Source organism: Galleria mellonella, unplaced genomic scaffold (genome assembly GCF_026898425.1).
Source record: "Galleria mellonella isolate WM207_F2 unplaced genomic scaffold, CSIRO_AGI_GalMel_v1 utg1812, whole genome shotgun sequence".
NCBI classification, from domain to species: domain Eukaryota; kingdom Metazoa; phylum Arthropoda; class Insecta; order Lepidoptera; family Pyralidae; genus Galleria; species Galleria mellonella.
The window spans coordinates 322183-344691 of record NW_026442022.1 but is presented as its reverse complement, the minus strand read 5'-3'; the positions used below and the strand labels follow the sequence as shown (position 1 = coordinate 344691).

The 22509-nt window shown below is 35.7% G+C and overlaps 1 protein-coding gene across 1 annotated transcript in view; it reads right to left on the bottom strand.

The window, feature by feature from the left end:
* Positions 1–21132, bottom strand: part of LOC113518932 (vesicular acetylcholine transporter) — a 46451-nt gene extending 25319 nt beyond the window's left edge. The window contains exons 1-2 of the mRNA XM_026903967.3: positions 21012–21132; positions 16500–16907 (exon numbers count right to left, since the gene is read on the bottom strand). The gene's annotated coding sequence lies outside the window, so the exon portion shown is untranslated. The remainder of the gene's footprint in view (positions 1–16499; positions 16908–21011) is intronic.
* Positions 21133–22509: the final 1377 nt, after the last annotated feature.

Here is a 22509-nt window from a genome sequence, read left to right as displayed (position 1 = left end):
CACCAGCAGATACAGTTAGCTCCAGCGGAGTTACTATTCCTTTATCATCCATTCAAAAAAAATCTACGAAAATTTTATGTCAAAACTTAAAAAAATGGCCGCCATATTTCTTTTGTGGATTCATCGTGTAGCCTGTACTTAATTTCTGTGACACAGTATAGGATACATGACTCAGGCGTTAACTTTGTGTAATCTTACCTTGCGGCGGGCAGCTAATAGAAACGAGCACGATTACCCCAAGGGCTCGCTCCGCATTTTCCTCCGCGCCCTTCTTTGTTCTCTTGCCACTAATGCATTTTTTGTCTGACTAACGATTTGTAAGGAATCATGAAACAAAAGATATCTAAAAATACTTCTTGTTACCTTCATATGTCTTTTATTTATACGTTTTATTCACTTATTGAGAAAAGAATATTTAGTCATTCATAACTAGCATGAGAAGCACTCAAATAACAACTTTAGAGCTTACATATTAGAATTATTACCATCTGATGATGATAATCAAAAACTAAGAATTTTTATACATTTTTTTATACAACTTAGAATGGCAAACAAGCTGACGGCCCACCTGATGGAAAGTGGTAACCGTCGCCTATAGGCATGATCAGTACCATGGACATAACAGAGTATACTGTTTCGTCCATGATACCCCCCATGCGTTGCCATTCCTGAGGACTCAAGTATTATTCCTCTGTACCCAGTAAATTCACGCCATATCCCACCATTCAAACCGAAACACAGCCATGCAAACACAACTGCTTCACGGTAGAAACACGAATGGGACAGAGGTACCCAAGCAATCGACTTTTGTACAAAGTCTCCCTCTGGTTAAACATATTACATATTATATAATATGATGACGTTTTATACATATTTTAAACTTGTGTTACGTATTGTATGGTGATGACCCCTTCCTGCCCCGTGAGTGCCATAAAAGGCGACTAAGGGAATACAGTGGTTGAGGAATGGGCAACAGCGTCCCTCTTAAAACAGCACCAAAGTCCAAATGCAGTTGTTAACTCGCTTGCCATGCGTGGCAACTACTGGCGAAAACCCCCAAAAGGTAGGCCTATGTTCAACAGTGATGATACATATGATGATGATGATAAACTGATGAAATAACACAAATAGAGTTGTTTTTGTAACAAAGTTTGAAACCGCAAAAACAAAGACGGTAGATGGACTAGCGAGCAGAGACTTAACAACGGATCACCTTGAGTGATTTTAATATTCTATCTTCGCTATTTCAAAATCTCTATTACAAGATATACAAGTAAATATATACAATATGTGCTCAGAGGAATTATTCAATATGATGCCTGCGGCCACTTTCTTTTGGCGTGAATTTACTGGGTACAGAGGAATAACACCTGAGTCCTCAGGAATGGCAACGCATGGGGGGTATCATGGGTGAAACAGTATACTCTGTTATGTCCATGGTACTGCTCATGTCTATAGGCGACGGTTACCACTTTCCATCAGGTGGGCCGTCAGCTTGTTTGCCATTCTAAGTTCACCCTCATACCCTACAGCCTAAATGCGCGACCATTTACAACGCGGTTTCAGAGATGTTTTCTCCCACGAACACTCAGGTTATGGAATGAGCTCCCTGCCGAGATTTCCCAAGAGACTACAGCATGGGGTTCTTCAAAAGGGGGGTAAAGAGGTTTCTTCAGGGTCGGCAATGCGCGCGTAATACCTCTGGTATTGCAGGCGTTTATAGGCTACAGTAACCGCTTACCATCAGATGGGCCGTATGCTTGTTTGCCACCTCAGTGGTATAAAAAAAATATACAATATCTTCAGATACAGATACACAACTAGATTCCGCTGTCGAACTTTGGATAAACAATGTAATATTTCTAATGCATAGAAGACAAGTTCCAATAACGGAAAGATAACTTAGTGCCATATTGGCTCAGCTCCAAATGGGATGTAATAGCAAAAACTGCCGAGTGCCATATAAAGTGATATCTTAAATCTTGTGCCGGGTCTGAGCCATTACGCGCGCTCCCTGGGGCTCTGGATACGACTGATCTCCACTACGATACACAAGTACAGTTTGCTCTTCACAAAAGCGACTTCAATGGTGTACCATGTGTATCGTGATAATAAACATTTATTCTATTCTATTCTAAACGACAAAATTCAAATTCAAATTTAGAACATGAAAATATGTTGACATTTTAAAATTATTTCCGGACCCTTCTCTCCTATTTCCTGGCTTCCAAAAGGATCGCTTGACCTCTTAACAAAGTACACATGTCTCTTAATCATATATTTGCAAAGCTTGGTTCACATCCAGTGATAGGCATGCCCTTTCCTAATTACGCCTATGCTAAAATATGTTCCTACATATAAATTTTATAAGAGTTCTAGTCCTAATTACCTTTAACTGATTGTTTTATAACACTCTTGATGAGATCATCATATGAAAAACAATTTAAAATTTAAAAATATATTTAATAAGAAAAAAAAAAGCTCTATCAATAGCAAAAATAATTATCAGAATTATTTCAAAAATGGTGAAGATATCACGTTAAATATATACAAAAATACAGACGAAGTAAAAAAAAAACTGCAAATCATATAAACGTTTATCTGATGGTAGGGCACCCTTGGACAAAACGTGAACGATGTTGGCCAATTTTCCTTTCGACTAGTCGCAGGAGCATCCGCATATTGCCTTATCACGATCGCCACAAATCATCTCGCCCCGCAGCCGTTACTGTCGGCTAATTTAACAAGAACTCGATGGGGAGATGAGGTGGCTGGACGCAAACGTGCGACCGATTTCTCTCCATTCTATCTTAGTAATATTTGTAAGTGAAAATTTGTAAAGATATTTAGACGTTTGTTTGTTGAAAGTTTAGTTTATTTATTTATTTCTTTATTTTAAAAAACCAACAGCGATTTACATATAAAATTAACAAGCATTTTATAACGTAGTAGTATGGCCAATAACAGGTTTTTCTAAATTAAATTCTGTATATTATGTAGTTGACAATTGTTAAAGGAAAAGCGGAAAAAATAAACAAATCAAATAGATAGGCAATCGTAGAAGTCACAATATTTTTACATATACGCAACCTATATATACCTACACATATTAATAAATATATACATATGCACTATGCTACTGTACCTACCTCTTTAATACATAAAGATATACATATTTTTAGAATACAGTTTTAAAAAAGTAAATACCAATTCGTCAAAATCATAAACATAGACGTTCCTTATCGCATATCACATGTAGCAACAACTTCATTTGTGCGACACAACAGTCGCAAAACTATAAATCCCCTAACAGTCCATAAGGGGTCGCAAATATTATTGCATCATAATAGTTCTACATCTTGTCACCAATGTTTCCGGTGTTTATTGTACACGGGTCATTTACTTTGAATCGTCATGGGGTATTGATGAAAATTATAATGTTAATATATTTGTCTATAATAGAACTTACAGTGAGTGTTTGGAAATTGTAGCTGTTTATGTAAACTTTATGTCATAAAATCAGCTTAGGCTGTAGATCTGGTCAGCGTTACCTTTGCCTATACTTCACAATATAACAAATAAGAAAAAAAATAAACTATATTTTGAATATTGAACTCAAAACAAATAAGCGCTACATTAATTAAGAGTTGGCACTTCTTTGATATTTACGAAACTAGAAAACTAATCTATGCAACCATCTAGAAAAATCAATATAATAAAAATAAACAAATATTCTTAGAGTGGTACATCTACTTGTAACATGCCTCTGTCCAAAACAGCAATATAAATAGGTTTGATCATAAAAGGCCTAGCTAAATAACTATTTTGTAGTGTAAATTCAATGCATAGATTTGCTCGAAATGACAATATTTTGTTTTCAATAACAAGAAATTTTGTATATTGTATGAAGTATACGTATTTCATAATTAACTAAATTATTGTACAGAAAAAGCAATTCTTAGTCACGAATTTACAGTCTTCCTGTTGCAAAAGGCAACAAGCCACTGAAATAGCGAAATACCGCATACCTCTTATCTCGAAATATCAGCAACAATATACCGTATAAATTTGAAATGTTGACAGAGGTTCCTCATAACATTATTATGAGGGACGATGTGATATGACCTATCCAGTCGTAAAGGTTCCTTACAAAGCTATTATTGTATAGAACGACGAGCAAACATGATTTAAAATTTCATACCACAAAAATCAAATTTAATCTTAAAAGAATTACCATAGAATAAACGCAACGCTGGAGCAAGCCCTTCCATTAAAATATTATCATGAAATCTTATGATTTTGTTCTACAAATAATTTATTAAAATTGATTAATAAATTGTGGCAAAACCAGTTATTTTGATTTAAAAACTAAACTACTGAAAAGATTTTAATAAAGTTTCTATAGAACTAATCTGTAAACATATTTTTAGACAAAAAAGAATTTCCAAATTGGTTTATAAGTGACGAAGTTAGAAGGTAACATAGAATAAAAAAGTACAACCGAATTGAGAAACTCCTTCTTTTTGAAACAAAAAAAAAAAAGCTATCTAGTATTTTTCTGTGGAATCAAAGAATCTATTTCAATCATTATTATTGTACGGGACCTATGAACACAGATTACTACTGGTGAATATAAATCTATCGGATGTAAAAAAAAAACAGGACCCGGGGCCGAAAGTAACCTTCTTTTCAATATTTTTTAAAATAAATCGAATCTTGCATGTAGATTACATACAAAAACCGTCATACGGTGAAATTAATAATCTTCTTTATAGACAACAAGCTATCCAGTCTGGCTTCGTACAAGTAGGATAGAAAAAATTTTTGGGTAGAAGTAGAAAGGAAAGAATTTTCGACAATAATATATATTTTTTTTATACAACTTAGAATGGCAAACAAGCTGACGGCCCACCTGATGGAAAGTAATAACCGTCGCCTATAGACATGAGCAGTACCATGGACATAACAGAGTATACTGTTCCGCTCATGATACTCCCCATGCGTTATCATTCCTGAGAACTCAGATGTTATTCCTCTGTACCCAGTAAATTCACGCCATATCCCACTCTTCAAACCGAAACACAGCCATGCAAACACAACTGCTTCACGGTTGAAACACGAATGGGACAGATGTACCCAAGAAATCGACTTTTGTACAAAGTCTTCCTCTAGTAAATATATAAATTATTTCGTCGTTTCTCTTTTCTTTCTTTTCTTTATCGTTTCTCTTAAGGGCATATATTATCAGTATCTTATAATTGCTTGTGTATCTATATTGTTGATTTTATTACTTTTTTCACCATTTCAATTGTATATTCCTTTGTTATATTAATACCCGCCCACTATGTACCTTTTATTATAACACATTGTGATCTGTTAATCTTTGTCGGGTGCCCACGATACACGCTCGCCTAGTGTGGGGCCCATTGTATCTTGTATTTGTAACTTCGTGTTTTTTTGTCAAATAATAATAAATAAATAAATTATGTTACTCGCTGATGACGTAGCCTTCTATAAATGAAAAAATAAAGATCTGTTGAATAGTTTCTGATTTTATTAATTACAAACAAACAATCAAATCCTTCCTTTTTACAATATTAATACAGCCAACAGAAAGCGTATCCCAATTAAAGGCACTTGCGAATAAATGCAAATCCATTATTTAATTTTTAACAAGTGCGCAAACAAGGCATTACAATAAGCAAACGAACACGTTAGAGCCGAGTCGTAATGAACGGCGCCCTTCCACATCTGCGGTGGTCCCCCAAAGAGGGCTTACACTTATTGCCGTTGTACCCGCAACAATGGATACGGAGGGATACGGATATTGTGAGGGGAAGAGCAGATATGAAATTGTGTCCGGTGGCGTGGGGTTACACGCATCATTTTCGGTAGGTCTTCCGCGGGGTAACGTTGATTAATTATTTCAGATTGTATTTACATTGTAGTCACGTTTCGTGTTTTAATTAACATACATTTATAATGTAACTCTATATCTATTTAAGTTTCAATTCTACTCGATATTTTTACTGTAATATATCTAGTTTTTGTTAGCCGTTTCAAGAAACTTAACCCATTAATCTTTTCATACTAGTCTGTATTTTGACATTCTTTTCAACGCGGATTTGTAGCGTTCTTTAGATCGAATTTTAAAGCAATCTCACGTTATCTGACATCTATTCGACGTAATTTTGATTTATTTCCAATTCCATTGTATTAAAAGTCGTTGTTACTGATTTACCATACAGCAAGCTTAAAAAATATTTAAGTACACTTTATTATAACCATTTTTGAATGATTACTTTTTATACTTATAGATTTCAAAAAGCAATATCGTAAAAAATGTATAAAAAAATCAAATAACTGAGGGTAATTCGCAAAAGTTTTATTATACTTTGAAAGTAAGTATTTAAAAAACAAAACAGTCTACCAGAAGGAGACTTTGTACAAAAGTCAATCGCTTGGGTACCTCTGTCCCATTCGTGTTTCAACCGTGAAGCAGCTGTGTTTGGCATGGCTGTCTTTCGGTTTGAAGGGTGGGATATGGCGTGAATTTACTGGGTACAGAGGAATAACAACTGAGTCCTCAGGAATAGCAACGCATAATGGGCGAAACAGTATACTCTGTTATGTCCATGGTACTGCTCATGTCTATAGGCGACGGTACTTTCCATCAGGTAAATGTTGTATAAAAAAATGATACAAATAAAATATTAAACTAATATCATATATTTAACACAATGTAAAAAATGCACACGACACCAGACGAGGGGACATTGGGGCAAAGTGAGGACTCGGAAACGGTTAGTTACGGTGACGTAAATAGCTGCCGGGTGTAGAGGGCGCTGATTGTGACCGAGAGCTATAAGCGGGTGTGATCACGAATTGTGCTCTGAATACGAATGAACTTATAAAGTATCGTTTAGCTTTGTTTAGAATAAAGAATAGTATAAACTTTGGAGAACTTAAGTAACCAGTAAGTATTTGCAAATCTATGATTATTTTCCTTGTAACTGCGGTAGCATTTTTGCAAGAATTAAAGGGTATGCATGTGGTAGCAATTTTTTTATGCAACTTAAAAAATAAAATAAAAGTCCCTTTGATCTGTGATCTATGTATTTGTCCTGAGGTTCTTCCCTGATCGATTAATTCCTATTTATGAATATATTTTTAAGTAACATTAAAAACTCTAATTGTCAAGTTAGTTTCCGAGCGATGTAATTGAAACGGTTTGACTGTTACATCTCATTGTGTGGCATATACCGTATTTCTCTCACTGACTCTTTTTTTTATACAACTTATAATGGCAAACAAGCTGACGGCCACCTGATGGAAAGTGGTGACCGTCGCCTATAGACACGAGCAGTACCATGGGCATTACAGAGTGTACTGTTTCGCCCATGATACCCCTATGCATTGTCATTCCTGAGGACTCAGCTGTTATTCCTCTGTACCCTGTAAATTTACTGCCACCTACTACCCTTCAAACCAACTCTTTCAATATCTTTGTCTTTAAACAACAATCAAAAAAAAAATCTGAAACACAATTAATTAAATACTGTCTATTTTATACGTTTCGAGTACCCTAACAACACTTGTACCAGTGAGTTTTAACTGGTTACAGCGAAGGATCCATTTGTCACGCATTGTCAAAGCAAGTGGGGCTGGCGGAGAGCGGCACGCGCCTACCCCCGCCCCGAATAGGCAATCGATAATGGAAACATGACAATCACGATTATAATCACAACCGTGTAAATACAACTCGAGTGGCATTATTATTTTGTAATCGTTCTTCAATGAGCGACGTCACGCCTCATTTTTTTACGGTTTCCGTTGCGGCTAACTTTATAATATCATATAAGAGTAGATCTATTAACTTGCACAAAGTTCCTTTATATTATTACATTTTTTTTTTAATTAAATCCTTATTAAATTATTTGAGAAAAAAATATTGTTTAGTTCAATCAAGTACACCTTTTATACTGAACATTTCTGTAATGTGGCCAATAAGGAATAAATAAATAAATCGAATATATAAAATTCTCGTGTCGCGGTGTTTGTTACCAAACTCCTCCGAAACGACTTTACTGATTTTTATGAAATTTTGTGTGCATATCGGGTAGTTCTGAGAATCGGCCAACATCTATTTTTCATACCCGTCAATAAGGGTGACCCAGCCCAAAATATATTTTTTATTTTTTTGACAAATTTTTTTATTTTTATTTTATTATGATTTAGCATTGAAAAATACATACAAATTCAAATTTTCACTCTTTTACGATCAACTCCTGTTTTTTAATCGCGATTTTTATATGCCGCAGTAGGGTTTCAAGATGACAATCGAATATAATAATTGTAGTATGATATATGTTCATATAGTTCTAGAAATAATGTATATGGTAAAACAACGTTTGCCGAGTCAGCTAGTAATATTTAAAATTTTACAAACATATATGCAATATGTATAAAATATATAGTCAAGTCTAAAATCCAATACTAGGTTTCATATATCTAAATAATATTCATAGTTATCATGTTCTCCTTTCTGTACTTATAATATATCATTTTTAACATGATTTATCCTACAGCCATTTCTATTTGCAATTATTTCCATATTCACTCCCATTCTGGTCGTAATCATCTTTCACATAATCTCTGTTTGATACAATATTAATAAATACTCCGGTTGGTGCAGTAATAGTCCTTTATATATTTAATAGTTTTAGTTTTCCTTTAAAATAGACATAATTATAATAATAAGATTTACAACGTAACAATAAGACAGTCTTGTAGTAGTCAAGTGTAGTGTCACACACAGAGGGCATCTCAACCGAGCGATTAATATAAAATTTGCAGGGTAGTATGGTGACCGTTCCGTTGTAATAATTTACACGGCCTACCCACTACGTTTATGCCGGTCCGCCATTGTCTAGGCATGTATCAGTGTTAACAATCTCTTTATAAGTCTTCTCCTACCTTTAAAATCATAATTTCAAATAACATCTTTCTAAACATATATTTAATTAAGCAGGCAGAGGAAACGAGAATATTTAGTAAATCGATATGTCTCATTACTGGCAATGCCATAAGCCTGCAGGCTCTTGTTTTCCAATTAGCAAAATATAAATAAAAGATAAATAACGCTTTCAAGTGCTCCTCGCCTGTCTCAGAATTCAACTAAAAGCTTCAAAAGAATTAAGAAAATATTTTTTCGTTTGCTCCAACGGCTTCAACTCTACTTGTGACTAGCAAGCAATTCTAAGTTGCATAAAAAAAAAGACTACGTGACCATATCAAAGCTCAATTTTCACCTACGTGTACCCAAACTCACACGAAACATTATATACATAATTAGATTAACCCTGTCCGCCGCACCATAACTGTAAAATTACTTGCTTTGACTTTCACGAGACAGAGTTTGCCTAGTGTGGGGTCATAGCTATATCGTACCATAGACTAATTTTGTTCAAGGAAATAAAGATATTCTTATTCTAGTTACCGGATTTTGTACAAAAGACGCTTGGGGTACCTTTATCCCGCTCATGTAACTGCATTACAGTAGCCGTGCTTGCAAAGCTGTGTTTCGATTTGAAGAGTTAAAAATTTCAAGATGTGGAGACATAACACCATCGTCCTCGGGAATGGCAACGCATGAGTAGTGCCATGGGCATTATTATACTATTCTGTGATATTTATGGTTTAGTCCATGCATATATACGATGGTTACCACTTTCCATCACGTGATCCATCAGCTTGTATACCATTCCGAGAATAATGAAAATATTTGCAAACAACATGTTACTTTATCTAAACCCTGGAGGTATAACGGAATATAATATTGTACGCTACATCATTGTGTGACGTCTCGCGCCCTTGGACTGTCAATCGCAATATTTGCATGAACACGAGTTTCGACTTTTGCCCGGGGCGGCGGCGGCTGCAGGTGGGGGGGGGGGGGCTGGGGGCCGCAGGACCCTGGAGGGCCTGTCGGGCCGACATCAACATCAAATATTCATAGGCCGGGAGTGCGCGGCGCTGTTACCCCACTCGCCCCTCTATCTGACTTGTTCGACAACTTCGTACATTGTACGTACAATGGAACGTTTATTTATGTTTGTTTTTAGAAAAAAATATTTAATCAATCCTTATCTCTCATACATACAAACATGCCTTTATACACCTTTATAAAATATTATTTTTTTATTGATTATTGATTAATCTCGAACACTTCAGATAAGCCTAACACTTACGCAGTCTTTGTATAAGTTTAAGAGCTGTTAATTTTTTTGTAGCTATAGTTATGGAGGCGAATGTAATGGACACACACAAAGCATTTTATTTATATTTCTTTTTATTGTTATTTTTAATGAGGAATTTCGCGACTGACTCTTGGCCAGAGCAGAATATCAGTGTTTTGCTCTTTTAAGGGCAAAGAAATAAACTGAGTTGTGACCATTTTGTGTTACTATGGCACGCTCATAAAGGAAGGGAAAGGAGATTGTTAGTATATATATTTTTTTTTTTTTTTGTTCTGTGCTTTTTTATTTTCATTCTTTTATCTCTTTTATTGTGTATTACGTGTATATTTTTTTTTATTGTAATTTGTGTGCTGTAAGTAATGTAAATAAATTATCTATCTGTCTATATATAATATACTCGTATAAATATTTGGGTGTTTGTTAACAGTGTAATATCCATAGGTTATTTTACTCTTGTTTTTGTTGCAATTCGCTAACACGTAAGTTACACGCTTTTTCTGCTCTAGAAACTAAGATACTATATGATACTAGGCAACGATCATCTATCTAGACTAGACCATGACAGAACTCCCAAATTGTAAACAATTTAGCAAAAATATTTCCCTAAAGTGACTACTTAAAATTTGAACTTGGAATCTCGTTACTATTATGTATTTTATTATTATGTATTTTAATTCTTTATATTTATGTTTTTTTTTATACCACTGAGGTGGCAAACAAGCATACGGCCCACATGATGGTAAGCGGTTACCGTAGCTTATGAACACCTGCAATACTAGGAGTTTTAAGCGCGCGTTATCGACCCTGAAGGAACTTCTTTACCCCCCTTTAGAAGAACCCCATGCTGTAGTCTCTTGGGAAAACCTCGGCAGGGAGCTCATTCCACATTCCATATGTATATGTATCTTCTATCTATGTATAGAGAATCTCCTATACGCAGTGAAATAAAAAATGTGAAAGTAAAATGTATTTCAAAAGAATCATGTAACAGCTGAACTCGCCATCGTATTGTGAGATAAATATCAGAAACCAAATCGGTAAAAATATTTACCTTTTTTCTACTTATATTTCTTGAGAACAGTGTTCAGTTCCACAGGTATATAGTAAACCAGTCGTAAAAGAATGCTAATAATTTTAAGTTCGCCCTGTATATGTAGCAACGGTATGGAGTGGCCACTGGTAATATTCCGAGCACATATATCCTCGTATCTGGCATAACGTGAACACCCCGCAACCCGCGCCCCGCGCCCCTTGCCCCGCACCCCACTAGTTCATGGGCCATCATCTGATTTGCCCATCGTCCGCTCGATTCCTATCTTTATGTTATCACCCTCATGCCGTAACATCGTGTATTTTATGTTACTGTCAAATCTGCTTGAATATTGAATGGTTGGTTTTGGTTGTATGGTGTTAAGTAATCATTTAATGGATTAAAATAAAACTTTTACATACATATTTGTATTTTTTTTTGATGGGTGAAAATGGTATGGTAACCCCACCTGCGCTAACGAGATACGCCGGCGGAGCACCAGTGAAGGGTGATAGATGAGAATGAAAACAGGCCAGTTAGCCCATCGTGATGAATTCATCAGGAATTAACCATGACAGTTTCCAGTGAGAACCGCGAGGAGGTAACCTGGTTAGGTATATTGCTAGCAATGAGATTCTTAGTCTCCATTACTAACAATCTCTTTCCCCCCCTACATATTTGTATTTACTACGTTTATATTAACAACCGTATGGTCCTGACATAGAATAAGCCACCCATTCCTTTCCCATAGGTGTCGTAAGAAGCGACAAAGGGAAAGCGAACAATAGGCAGCGTTTCTCTTAAAACATCTCCAAAACTTAACTGCAGTTGCCAATCCAACTACCAAGCGTAGCAACTACTGGCTAAACCCCCCAAGGGGGAGACTTATGTTCAACAGTGGACAGTTAAAAGCTGATATGATGATTATGATGTTGACTACGTTGGTAATATACTAGTCTACTTCTCGATAGGTGCAAGTTCGATTCCCGTGCAATACAAAATATATAAGTATTTATATTTTTTGTGCAACACGGAATGGCAGACAAACTGATAGGCCAGAATCTCTATTTTGTGGTTTATCAGAGGTTTTTTTAATGGGTGAAAATGGAATGGTAACCCTGCCTGTGCTATCGGTATACATTGGCGGGGTCCCAGTGAGAGGTGACGATGAAAAGACGAGTCAGTTAGCCCATCGTGACGAATTCAACGATAAATTAATCACGATACTTTCCAAAGTCAATCGCGTGAAGGTCGACCTGATTGATTGGGGAACTAACCTCCCCATTACTAACAATCCCTTCCCCCCGGTTTATCAGACTTATTACTCATAAGGTAAGAATAAAAATAAAATTATTGAACAGCGCCATCTAGTCCCGAACGAAGCAATACTATGGATACTATGGACACTAAACAATTAATAGAAAAGTATTTTTTTTACCATACATATTCCCTCCCTCCGGAAACCATCGTGGTTATTTCTGGCGTGGCTAACTTGCTTTCATTCTCACCTATCATCCCTCACTGATACACGGCCAGCATATATCGATAGCACAGGGGAAGTTACCATTCTATTTTCACCCATAAAAAAAAAAACTCGCAACTAAAGAATAGGTGTTAAATTGCTACAGCATAATAGTCGTCAAACTTCTTCAAAAATAACGAATAAATAAGTCAATTATTATTTTTGGAATTTGTATTACGCCATTTTTTCCCTTCTAATACAAACAGGGCCGGGCAAATAATTATCTTACTTACCCATTAAATGTCACCTCAATCTTAAAATAACTTACAAAACGGCCGTTCCAAAATAAGCCCTAAACGACAATCCCAATTAAGCAACTTCTATTATCGGATTACAAGAGAAAAATTAACGAAAATAGTCGATGGGATGTTACGCGAGATAATGAGGGTAACGGGAGCGGGTTCGAACCCGCGACCGACTGTAATTGATGCAATTAGGGAGCCGGGGGAAGGACCGCGTTGGCTCCATTGTAGACGTGTTTCGTGGTTTTCGATGTGTTTGTACTTGGGAGGGAATATTTTATTCGATTGCCAGCTTTCGCTTAATATTTTATAAAAATACAATTTTATTAATTAATAGAAATATAATATGACTTATTTGTAGCGTATTATCATTCAAATTACAATCATAGTTCTGTAGCATAGAAAACAAAATCGTGTTTTTAATGCACTACTATTGGCTTCTGCCTCTGACTTGGCTTCTTGAACATTTTTAAGTATCTTAAAAAATTAGTTTCAACTAAATTCATTAAACCCATATGTTACACCTAAATGTCTCATTATTTTTCGTACAATTTTTTTTTATATAACTTAGAATGGCAAACAAGCTAACGGTCCACCTGATGTAAAGTGGTAACCGTCCCCTATAGACATGAGCAGTACCATGGACATAACAGAGTATACTGTTTTGCCCATGATACCGCCAATGCGTTGCCATTCCTGAGGACTCAGGTGTTATTCCTCTGTACCCAGTAAATTCACGCCAATTATTGCCAGATTAATAATTATTATAATTGCCAGCCCTTGATATTAATACACCTAAGTATTGATTACAATTATTATTACATGGGCCAATTGATGTCACAGCCTTTTTGTCGTCCGTCCATCATCGCCCATTCTTTGTACAATGCCACCTTTGTTTATTGAAGTGGGTATTGCGTCATCTCCCTCTATTTATTCAGTGCTGGCATTGTTTCACAAACATTTGTCGATCGTTAGTCGGATCCAGAGCAAACAGCGGTTGACAACCCTAACACGATGCACGACGTCAGAAGGTACCGTTCGCGAGGTACGTAGTATGGGGTCGCGCCCTCTTGTGAGACACCGGATTAATTAGATCTCCTTTTATTTTGATATTTTTCTTCACGAGATAGTTTTTATTTTATAAAATACTAGCTGACTTGGCAAACGTTGTTTTACCATATACATTATTTCTAGAACTATACATGAAAATTTATCCTACTACAATTATTATATTCGATTACCATTTTACAACCCTACTGCGGTATATAAAAATCGCGATTAAAAAACAGGGGTTGATTGTAAAAGCATGAAAATTGGAATTTGTATATATTTTTCAATGCTAAATCATAATAAAATAAAAATAAAAAATTTTATCAATAAAATAAACAATAAATATTTATTAGGGGTGGGTTACCCTTTTCATTGAGAGGTATGAAAAATATATGTTGACCGATTCTCAGACCTACCCGATATGCACACAAAATTTCATAAAAATCGGTAAAGCCGTTTCGGAGGAGTTTGGTAACAAACACTGTGACACGAGAATTTTATATATTAGATGTAGTTTGATTTTAGCAATATTAAAACCATATAAAGATTTTTTTTTCTATTAAAAAAGAATCATCAAAGTCGATTTTCCTAGCATTACACTAATACCGTGATAACATCTACCTGTTAGCAATATATCCTATCAGATTGACCTCCATGTGGTTTTCCCTGGAAACTATCATATTGAATTCCAACGTATTCATTACGATAGGCTAACTGACCTGCCTTTTCATCCTCACCTATCATTCCTCACTGGTGCCCCGCCAGTATATATCAATGCTACAGGCTCACCATTCCATTATCAACTAATAAAAAATCTATCTATCTATTTTCACGCCAAGTCCTTTGCGTGGTAGGTAGAGAGAATATGTGCGAAATACCTCTATTCTTACTAAATCTCTGGCTTATTTCAACTGCATAACTCGTGACTTCTAACCAATAATTTATTTTTTATGAAACAGTTTAAGATATTACCACAAATTAAAAATACAAGCTCATTAAACCTTTCGCATATTTGGAAATCTTTTAAAAACATATTAACGTTCTATTCATTTGAATTAATTGCAACTTTAGACACTGTCTTATACAAGAATTAATGTTATAACATTTTTACATAGTTTCTCGACTGTCATAAACATTGCAACACGCTGCACAGATATTGGAAACTCAAATGAGATAATAATTAAAGTTCTGAATAACGTCGGCCGATCAAAGTGCCGAGACATACGCAACGCTGCGCTGTTCATATCGACAAATTAATTAATATTGTCTAGTCAAATAGATAATTAGAAAACGGATGAAGACATTTTGTATTTTCGTAATAAACAAAATATTAGAAATTAAGTACGCAATCGTAATCAAATAACGTAATTATGTCGAATGTAGTAATTAAACAAATCATATCTTTATATCAGCCTTTAACTGTCCACTGCTGAACATAAGCCTCTAGCCTATTTGAATATAATGAAATAACGTTATATAATACAATAGAGAGAGAAAAAAAAAACAAATATACCCTTTTGATCATTTGAAATGTATTCAGGATAGGATCAATTCATATACGCATAAATTTGTGACATAACCGTACGGACTCTTCGTGTATGTATATACATGAAGGGTAGACGAGGGACTCGATGAAATCCGTTGAAACTCATATATTGTATTGGCCAGATAATTCCGCGGACATTGCGTTACGCGATGAATATTATCTAAATTAAAAATAAAAAGAAAACGTAGACGGCGCTTATTTAATATTCCGTTAAGAAGAACAGAGTTGACTAAGCAAACTCCTCTGTCTCTTGCATTAAAACTACTCTATGATGTTTGAGACTGTAAACCTCACCGCGTTTATCTACACTTATATTAAAAAGAGGAAAGATTTGTATTTTTGTGTATATGTATGTTTGTTAAGGAATAAACTCGAAAACTACTTTGTCGATTTCAATAATTCTTTCACCATTAGAAAGCTACATTCACCCTGAGTAACATAGGCTATATTTATTGCTAGAAAAGATTAGGGATCCTTACTAAAACTTTAGTAACGTAACTCAAAGTGTAAAAAAGTGCTATAAAATATCTTTGGTCGCGTGCGCTGCAGAAACTATAGGTGGTAGAACAAAAGTATGTTCTACAATATTGAAGAAAATACCAATTACTACAAAAAACTTCGTGATACTTTACTTTTACTTCGTCTAACTATTATCGTTATGTCACAATAACCACTTTTTAAAATGTTGTAAAAATGTCCACCCGTGCGAAGTCGGGACGGGCCGCTAGTGACATAAATAAATAAATATAATGAATTTCTGTCTTCCACGATAACAGACAAAAACCACAAAAAAATTGTCCGTTGTCCGCGTAAGTTGTTAGTTCGAGTATTGAGTAATTTATTCACTGACCTGTGTCTCTGAGCTGCAGCGAGCCAACCTTGGTGGTGAGGTAACCCCTGATGGAGCTGGCGACGCGCGAGGGCGAGGCGGCGGCCGCGCGCCCCCTCAGCGCCCCCTGCAGCCGCCCGAGCAGCGCCGTCCCCTCCTCCTCCACGGTCGTGACCCCAGGGGCGCGGGCCCCACTTTTCACTGACACAAAAGTGTGCGAACCCCCTTAACTCGTGACCCCAACTTTGTGCGTTTTTCACAAGTGTGAATACAACTTTATACTTAAATGTAAATTTAGTGATAATTAATTATTTTATAATTAAGCTTTACAGTAGAGTGAATTAACAAATCAGTGCATTTTTTGATATGTATTCGTTTTGGGACTTTTCGGGCGTTAGTGTTCAACCATGGTGCGCTGGTTTTGTCCGTCTGTAACAAAGCAGATTAAATATTTCAATAAATATTCAAATAACATCATAAATATGGATGTGTGTATAGATATTTATCGCTCAACTGTGGATTTCAACTGAATATATTTAATTTAAATGTCGTACATAGGCAGACTATGTCCTTAATTTAACATAGAATCACTAGACACAGTTTATCCTAATTCACCAGAACAATGATGTTAGATTAATATATTTTAAATACAAAATATATAATCTACGTACAGAATGCATATTATTATCAAAAGCAGATTCTAAATATGTACTAAGCATGGCATTATTACGAGTACATCTTTAAAATCACGCCACAAAGCAGGCTAGCTAAAACTAGCATAAACCAGCGCTTAAAACCTCTATCCTTACACACATTTCTTGCTTCATTCACTCATAAAAAGCTCATACATTTCATAATACATCATACATATGTATACATAATTTCCGTACATATAATCTGTATCAAAATAAAAAATACTATGCAATCTATGAACCCTTATACTCTTACCTACTCGATAGATAATTATTTGTAAGAGATTCATCATGTGACATGACGCCACAAATAATGGCGAATCTAGAGTTAAATAATAGGTATAGTCAAAAGAGAAATACAACTTGCTCATTGACTAATTGCGAAATATCGAAAACAACTAGTTAAACATGACATATAATATTTTGGCAGGTAAACTTATTGTAAATTCCATATGTTTATATTGTACAGCGAGAAAAACGAAGAGTGAGAAGCCAAAACAGTTTAATAATATAATTTCGCATAAGGAGTCAACAAATTGTTGATAAATGGTAAGTATATTGTCAATTTATACATAGAGATTTTTCCGTTATCACTAAATTAAATATCATGCCGCTATTACAACATTTGTAAGAAAAAATTTTATTTATTTTTATAAATTGCAGTTCAGTTAGAACTTGGAACCGGTAAATTTTCATTAAAACGATCTAGCTCGAAAGAAGTTTGAAATCCGAAGATTATACAGATCTCGGGGATTCAAACTTCTTAATCACGGAACGGACGTGTACCGGAAAGCAGCACTCGAGCTGCTTCCGCGCGCCATCTTCCGGGTACTCCGCTGTACGACATCCGCCTCGTATAAACTTCTGAATGCATAGAAATTGTTCTCTTTATTCACAGCATCATAAAACTGGCTGAGTTCCGTCACGGTCTATGTTTTATTCATGCCTAGATGACATACGGCCAGCCAAACCCTTATAAAGCCTTCAAAAAAGGGTCCTCAACCGACGCTACTGTTTTTATGTTAGTTAAGCGATATGTTTATCAATTCTGAATACAGAATCGATATTCAGAGGGAGACTTTGTACGAAAGTCGATTGCTTGGATACCTCTGTCCCATTCGTGTTTCTACCGCGAAACAGTTGTGTTTGCATGGCTGTGTTTCGGTTTGAAGGGTGGGATATGGCGTGAATTTACAGCGTACAGAGGAATAACACCTGAGTCCTCAGGAATGGCAACGCATGGGGGTATTATGGGCGAAACAGTATACTCTGTTATGTCCATGGTACTGCTCATGTCTATAGGCGACGGTTACCACTTTCCATCAGGTGGGCCGTCAGCTTGTTTGCCATTTTAAGTTGTATAAAAAAAATTAACCTTCATCTTGGCTCCGTAGACAACAATATCCACGACCCTTATTAAAAGAGCTATTTTTATATTAGTTCAACTATTTTTATTTATTTATTTAAGGCAAACAAACAGCTAAAACAATATATAATTATATACTTAAATAGGAATTTGGCAGCCAATAAAATTTGCACAAATAAAATACAAGCAAAGGAAACACAAAATTAAACAATACTAAATTAAACAAAATAATACAAAATAAAACCATCCATTTTTAATCTCTTAACGCGTCCAACTATACCTATCTGGAATGTATTTGGATATATATTACTTAAACGGTTGAAAATATTTGAAAATTTGATACACAAATTAACTGTCACCTAAATAAATCCACTATGTTTTTTATGCAACTTAGAATGGCAAACAAGCTGACGGCCCATTTTATATTAAATGAAAAGGCGCCTAAAACCCCATGAGCATCACAGAGTATACTGTGGAGCCCGTGGCGACGGTGTTATATCTCTTTTCGGTAATTTCTTTTGTTTATTTGTTTGAATGCTTACAATGTTCACATTTAATATACATTTATACTTTTAAAATATATAGTTACTGTTTATAATAAAAATGTACACAGGCGGACTTATACATTGAAGAGATTTCTTCCAGTCAACCTTGAGAATCCGAAAGTAATAAGTATCTACAGAGTTCGTATACAAAACTTATATGGCACAAAAATAATATAATAAATAATAAACTATATCATTCACGGCCATATCTCATCCTTCTAACCGATACACAGGCACAATTACACATTTCACGGCAATTTTTTTTATATACAACTTAGAATGGCAAACAAGCTGACGGCCCACCTGATGGAAAGTGGTAACCGTCGCCTATAAACATGAGCAGTACCATGGACATAACAGAGTATACTGTTTCGCCCATGATACTCCCCATGCGTTGCCATTCCTGAGGACTCAGGTGTTATTCCTCCGTACCCAGTAAATTCACGCCATATCCCATCCTTCAAACTGAAACACAGTCATGCAAACACAACTGCTTCACGGTTGAAACACGAATGGGACAGAGGTATCCAAGCAATCGACTTTTGTAACACAAATGGGACAACGGTAGCCAAGTAAACGACCTTTGTACAAAATCTCCGTTAGAATCTTCGACCATACCGTCGAAAGGTTTGTCATTCTAAGTTGTATAAAAAAATAAAAAAAATAAAAAAAAAATCTCCGTTAGAATCTTCGACCATACCGTCGAAAGGACCTTTCAATAGTAATTTTAAATAATAAATTTAAATCTGAGCTAAATAAATACAAATATATTAGCTTAATCCCGTGTGATACGGGGGGGAAAGGGATTGTTAGTAATGGAGACTGAGAATCTCATTGCTAGCAATATACCCAACCAGGTCGACCTCCTCGCAGTTCTCCCTGGAAACTATCATGGTTAATTCTTGATGAATTCATCATGATGGGCTAACTGGCCTGTTTTCATTCTCATCTACCACCCTTCACTGGTGCTCCGCCAGCGTATCCCGTTAACGCGAGCGGGGTTACCATACCATTATCACCCATCGAAAAAAAAATCCCGTGTGATACGAATCTCATGCAATAACCCTTAGTAAGACCATCATAAAATCATAAAAGTTCAAATCGAAGTAATTCTTAGTTCATAGTTAAGCATTTTTATACGACGTAACAAATAAACAGGGTGACGGTCCACGGATGAAAAACTGTTACCGTCGCTTATCTACGTAAATATCACCACGGACATCACAAAATATACTGTGACGCCCGTGCACGGCTCATACCTTGCAATTCCTAAAAATTAAAAATATACCTTTATGTCGAGTTCGTGGTTGACTCCTATATCACACGCCGCGAACAAAGTTATAGCTGCTTGGTAGCAAAAACAAGGATGAGACATATGTATTAAATATTTAAGATTTCTAAATTATTCAATTAATACCATATCTTTTGAGTTAACTTAAATACTAAGAAGTTACTACCGCGAGCTCCTTGTTCACCAGAATAAACAATTAAATACTAATAAAATAGAAGACTTATCCAAATTTCAACGTTTATTAATCGCATCTAATATAGTGGTTTATTAAGAAACACAGGATCGTAATACGACCATAATTAAAAAAAAAAATACTTAAAAAAATCTAGTTGAAATCAAAATCTCGCACTATAGTCACTATTAAAAATACCCTATCACACCCCCTCGGGGCTCACATCGTATCTACAGCCTGCGACATAACATTACGCAACCACTCCCACATTACATTACATAACTCATTCATTGAACACCATTCCTCACATTATCTCGTATAGTCGCACAGTTTTTTTTTTTTTTTTTCACTCAACTTTGACGAACACATCACAAACGTAACTAAATGAACGTATTCGAACGCAACGGTCGCGAGTTCGAAATTCAAAAATACAATAATGGCCGACATTTAAATAATGAAATGTTAACCTTTGTAAGAGTTGACAAGGGCTTGGCACACCTGGCTTGAACTCGCCCAGACTGGTCTCCTTTCGTGGCGAGCCTGAAAAGGCTTTCATGGCATGCGCAGAACGGCGCCCTCGGATTGGTTATCAGAAGTTTGTGACGTCACGGGCTCGCAGCCAATGGGGTGCGCCTGAAATTTCATGTAGGTATGAGGAGGCAGATCGGTCGTTTGCTAAATATAGGCCCTATGAGCCTAGTCCGGGTGGGTCGATATGCCACCGGTATCGGCCGCCCTCACGTCTTCGATTAAAGCCGCTCAAGATATGACTTTCTTTTTAATTTCTAATAAAACCTGCGCTAACATTAATATTTCAGTTAAATTTCATAAAAATATAATAGATATATAACAGTAACTAAATGCTGTACTTATTTTAAATTACTTTCATTATAAGATTAGATATACAGTTTTTAAAACTTATTGCTTTTACAGATGGGTAAAGAGAATATTAATTTACTTTTAACTTATGTAAATTATTCGTTAACAAACGACTGAATCTAAATTAACTTCAATGGTTTCACCGAATGGTTTATTTAAATGTGGCATAAATAAATAAACTTTTTATTTCTTACCTTCTTCTTTATCCTATTTTGGATTAATTGATTCGGTCGTTTATAAATTGTATGGACTCAGTTGAAAAACTTCTGGAGTTTTCGTCTCGACTCTATTTTTTTTTTGTTTGTACATATGTCACACATGTTATACCAGAGGGAGACTATGTACAAAAGTCGATTGCTTGGCTACCTCTATCCCATTCGTGTTTCAACCGTGAAGCAGTTGTGTTTGCATGGCTGTGTTTCTGTTTGAAGGGTGGGATATGGCGTGAATTTACTGGGTACAGAGGAATAACACCTGAGTCCTCAGGAATGGCAACGCATGGAGGGTATCATGGGCGGAACAGTATACTCTGTTATGTCCATGGTGCTGCTCATGTCTATAGGCGACGGTTACCACTTTCCATCAGGTGGGCCGTCAGCTTGTTGTGGCCTGTTTTCGTTCTCATCTATCATCCTTCACTGGTGCTCCGCCAGCATATACCGTTAGCGCAGGCGAGGTTACTATATCATTTTCACCCATCAAAAAAAAATATTATAAATAAGTACAAAAAACATTGTAATACCACGAAGGTAGCGAACAAGCATACAGCGCGCCTGATAAATGGTTATTTTCATTAACTAACCCAAATGGGAATTATGGGAATTAAAGTCATCAACGCATATTCTACGAATGTTCTCAGTTTATCTGTAACAGTGTATATCAAACATTTTCTTGACGCGATCTAGTTTGTAAAATATTTTTCTCAAACATGCTTGGAAATGTGAGCATTATTTTGACAATCTTCTTCGAGATAAATCAAAATTGCCGTACTGGCCAGATACATGAGGGCAGCGGCCGGCAAAAGTTGTATGAAAATCCATATCTGTCGTGTTTTGCGGCCAAATAAATTACTATGTAAACTCATAT